This window comes from Tamandua tetradactyla, chromosome 26, assembly GCF_023851605.1.
Source record: "Tamandua tetradactyla isolate mTamTet1 chromosome 26, mTamTet1.pri, whole genome shotgun sequence".
Lineage (NCBI taxonomy): Eukaryota > Metazoa > Chordata > Mammalia > Pilosa > Myrmecophagidae > Tamandua > Tamandua tetradactyla.
In genome coordinates, this window is record NC_135352.1 from 12,412,223 (window position 1) to 12,417,351 (window position 5,129).

Genomic DNA, 5,129 nt, shown 5'->3' on the forward strand with positions numbered 1-5,129 from the left:
GTACGAAACATAATTTATGTTATGGAAATTGCTTTTGAGCCAATTTTTCAAGGAAGTTCTGTTCCTAGTTTATCCTCAATCCCACCCTGAGAACTCATTTACCCTTCATGCATTCTTTCAACAACTATTTACTGAGCGTTTATTATGTTCTGGGGATCCAGTAGTGAACTGAACAAAATTCTTGCCTCATTAGCTTATATTCTAGTGCAGAGACGCAGGCAACAAACAAACAAATAAGAATATGTCAGGTAATTGTAAGTGCTATGGAAAAAATTAAAGCAGAAAATAAGGACTATGGAGCTCAGGGTATGGAGGTTCATTTTTAAATAAGGTGGTCAGGAAAGGCCTCTCTGTTGAGTTTAAGCAAAAACCTGAAAGAAGTGAGAAAGGGAGTCCTATGGATCTCTGAAGAAAGAAAGAACAGAGTGCAAAGACCCTAAGGTAAGAGTGTTCCTGGCAGGTTCAGGAAACAGCAGGGAAGTCAGCATTTCTAGAACAGAGTGAAGAAGGAAATAGAATAATAGATGAAGTCAGAGCATTGGTGAAGGGAGGGTAGCAGGTCCTGTTATGGCCTGTAAGCCTTCAAAAGGACTTTTACTCTGAGTAAGAGGAGAAGCTGCTGGAGAGTTTTGAGAATACGAATGTTGTGATTTGACTTACATTTTAATAGGATCAAGTAGACCACAGGATAACAAGGTGGAAGCAGAGAGATCTGGTAGGAGGCTTTTGCAGTAACACAGGCAAGTGATGATAGTGGCTTAAACCTGGGTAGCAGTGGAGATGGTGAGGGATGGTGGGATTATTAATATGTCCTGACGATAGGGCCAACAGGGGTTCTCATAGATAGTATCTGAGGCATGAGAGAAAAAGATGACCCCACTGTCTAGGAAAAGCACGCGAAATACACCAATGCAGTAACTTCGTATTTGGCACTCTAAATGCTTCTCATATATAATCTTGCTTCCCACGTATATCTTTGTCAGTTAACACAAGAATCTTTGTTACTATACTATTCCAAGCATTCCTATGTGAAACACTTAAGCAGTAGGTTGGCTCACCCAAAATTTTACTAACACAAAATGTTATTTCTAACTCGCATTCCAAACTTATTTTCTTTTCATTCCCCACATCCAGCCTCATAATGATCATCATCAGAAAGCATTAGTTACACATGCTGTGAATGATTATATAAATGGATGGATACCACTTTTGATTTTCAGGAAATTTTAGATGTAAAAATTGTCTTATGCAGTCTTTTCCAAATGAGTAGCATATAACAGTGATGATAAAAGTAATAAAATAAGTGCTTGCTAAAGATGATTATTTAAGAAAGAATGTACCACCACCACCACCATCCTCACTGGACTACCGGAATCTGTTATTTGGTAAATATTAAACAGTTTCTATGTGATGCAAAAACAATCACTCGTTGTAGCTAATTAATTTTTTAAAAAAATCATTTGACCTAGTACAGACCAAGACCAGTTGTCTGGTAGATATTTTTTTTCCTCACTGCTTTTGGCAGGTTATTTTTGACATTATAGAGGCATAGACAATGGAGAGGATCTTTTCTTTCCTTCCAACCAGCATTCCTGTTTCAGTGAAAATTGCTGCCAGCATGAATAGTCACTTAAACCGCAAGGGCTGGCATTTGTCTTTCAGGACAAACCCCACCTATTCTGGGCATAGTCCCTGTCCACTGATTAGGTAGCAGTGCAAAGAGGTCAGTGTGAGTGCTTAGCATTTTGCATTTGCAGTTTACCTTCTCTCTCATCATTAAAAGGTAGAAAGTTGTTGGAGCAAAGTCAATTCAGACATTCCAAATGAAAGACATTTCTTCATTCCTGAATTTCTGCCTGCTTTTACCTTGAAAGGATGATTTCAGATTAAAATCACATTTCCTGTGAGTAAAGCATGATTTCTTACACAAAATTCACATTTGCAGTGAATAAAGCATGATTTCTTACACAAAATTCAAGGTACACCTTCTATCTCTCATTTAAATTTAAAGAATGCTAAATTTTTCTGTATTTATCTTATAAACAAAGTTCCACATTGGGGCAAGGGAACAGAGATTACTCTAAATGATGAAAACCTTAATCCTAAACCGGCTTCTGGACCAGAAAACTTCTGGACTTTTCAAGCTTGTAGAGGTAAGGATCAATATCATTCCTAAAGTATCACATCTTAAGAAGAGGTTTTCATGATTCCTGCAAAGGAGAAGCTAAGCCTACTTATAAATATGCCTAAGAGTCACCCCCCATGAAAGTCTCCCTGGCAGGATAGGAGATGACTCCCAGGGATGAGTCTTGCTCTGGCACCATGGGATCAGCAATTCCATCCTGACCAAAAGGGGGAAAAGAAGTGAAACTAATAAAGTATCAGTGACTGAGAGAGTTCAAATAGAATCGAGAGGCTACTCTGGAGGTCAATCTTATGCAAGCTTCAGTTAGACATTGCTACTTCTCATAACTTTCCAAACCCTGACAAAACTATTCCAGCCAATCCTAAAGAACACATACGGCAATATATAAGATTCTACAAGGGTTCCATGCACTAGGGTAACTTTCCAGAAACCTATATCCTCCATATGGGTCCCAGGACCAGATAAGTCCTGAAACCTAGAAGGCCCAGCCTCTCCAGAACATTAGCTAGTTCCATCTCCCTACCCCATATTATTGACATCCCCTTCCAACATGAAAAAGTTAGAATGGCCATAGACCAAACACCCCTAAAGAGAGGGATAGAAAAATCAAAGGTGATGGTGGAGTTATTCAGAGAAGGTAGGGTTTAATAAACAAATATGATTGCTGAATCATTATATTGTTATTTCTTTTAGTCTCTAGTATTTTAGAAAAGCAGCTAGAAGTAAAAACCTAAAATTGTGGAATTGTAACGCATATCAAATACTGAAATCTGTTCTACAACTAATTGTTGTGCTGTGCTTTGAAATTTATTGCTTTTTTTGCATATATGTTATTTTTCACCAAAAGAAAAAAATGTCGATTGTGATGATAAAAAATATATGTATTTATTCCTAACTAGCCACCTATATTCTGGAGCACCTAGAAGGAAAAATCTGAGATGATGGTATGGTAGCCCATGACAAACTCTGGGATCTGTCCTGTAACTACTTGTTGAAGAGTGCTCTAAAAATTATTGCTTTTTTCTTTCTTTGCTTTGTATATAAGTTATATTACATAATTATAAAAAGTTTTTTTTAAAAAAAGTCACACCCCCCCCCAGAGAACCTCTTTCATTGCTCAGATGTGTCCTCTTTCCCCAAGCCAACTCTGCAAATAAGCCCACTGCCTTCCCTACCACATGGGACATGACTCTCAGGTGTGTAAATCTCCTTGGCAACGTGGGACATAACTCCCAGGGATGACCCTGGCATCATGGGATTGAGAAAGTTTTCCTGACCAAAAAGGGGAAAAGGAATAAAACAAAATAAAGTTTCAGTGGCTAGGAGATTTCAAAGAGTTGAGAGGTCATTCTGGGGGTTATGCTTATGCATTATATAGAATTCTTTTTAGTTCCCAGTGTCTCAGAATAGCTAGAAGGAAATACCTGAAACTGTTGAACTGTATTCCAGCAGCCTTGATTCTTGAAGATGATTATATAATTATATAGCTCTTACGGTGTGACCATGTGATTGTGAAAACCTTATGACTGACCCTCCCTTTATCCAGTATATGGGCACAGGGGTAAGAAAATAAAGACAAAAAAATAAATTAATAATACAGAGATAAAAGACATAAGATGTTTTGGGTGTTTTTTATTTTTACTTTTGAAATAATGAAAATGTTCTAAAATTGATTGTGGTGATGAATGCACAACTATATGATGACACTGTGAATCATTGACTACATATTTTAGATGATTTTATGGTACTGAACACATCTCAATAAAATTGCACTAAAAATAAGATGAGGGTGAGTTTGACGGTTGAGGCCAGGAGTAATCTAACATGGCTACTCTGAACTTGGTCGATAAGGAAATTGGAGAACCAGGCACCCATGTGGCTCCTAAGGATGGGCTGAAGCTGGGGCCTGAGCTTTTCAAAGCCTTCAATGGGAGATCTCAGGTTTCAACACCACGTGTTGGCAAAGTATTTAATGCTCTATCTGCTTTACCTACAGCTGCCAGAAAGGCTTTGGGAACTGTCAATAGAGTTACAGAAAAGTCAGTAAAGACTGATGGACCCCTTAAACAAAATCAGCCAACCATCTCTGCCAAGAAGAGGACCAAGAAGACTGATAAGGCAAAAAGCTCTGTTCCTGCCTCAGATGACATCTGTCCAGAAATAGAAATATTTTTCCCTTCAATCCTCTAGATTTTGAGAGTTTTGACCTATCTGAAGAACACCAAATTACACACCTCCCTTTTAATGGAGTGCCTCTCATGATCCTCAATGAGGAGAGGGAACTTGAAAAGCTATTAGAGTTGGGTTCCCCCTGCCCTGTGAAGATGCCCTCTCTGATGTGGGAGTGTACTCTGTTGCAGTCTCCTTCAAGCATTCTGTTGACCCTGGATGTGAATTGCCACCTGTTTGCTATGACTTAGATATTTAAAATTTTAGTGCCTTGTTTGGCAGTTCCTCAAAAAACTGAATATAGAATTGCCATACGACCCAGCAATACCATTGCTAGGTGTCTACTCAAAGGACTTAAGGGCAAAGACACAAACGGACATTTGCACACCAATGTTTATAGCAGCATTATTTACAATTGCAAAGAGATGGAAACAGCCAAAATGTCCATCAACAGAAGAGTGGCTAAACAAACTGTGGTATATACATACGATGGAATATTATGCAGCTTTAAGACAGAATAAACTTATGAAGCATGTAATAACATGGATGGACCTAGAGAACATTATGCTGAGTGAGACTAGCCAAAAACTAAAGGACAAATACTGTATGGTCCCACTGATGTGAACCGACATTAGAGAATAAACTTGGAATATGTCATTGGTAACAGAGACCATCAGGAGTTAGAAATAGGGTAAGATAATGGGTAATTGGAGCTGAAGGGATACAGACTATGCAACAGGACTAGATACAAAAACTCAAAAATGGACAGCACAATACTACCTAATTGCAATGTAATTATGTTAAAACACTGAAT

General features: G+C 38.2%; 1 pseudogene; it reads left to right on the plus strand.

The window, feature by feature from the left end:
- Positions 1-3,911: 3,911 nt before the first annotated feature.
- On the plus strand, positions 3,912-4,660 carry LOC143669859 (securin pseudogene; annotated as a pseudogene).
- Positions 4,661-5,129: the final 469 nt, after the last annotated feature.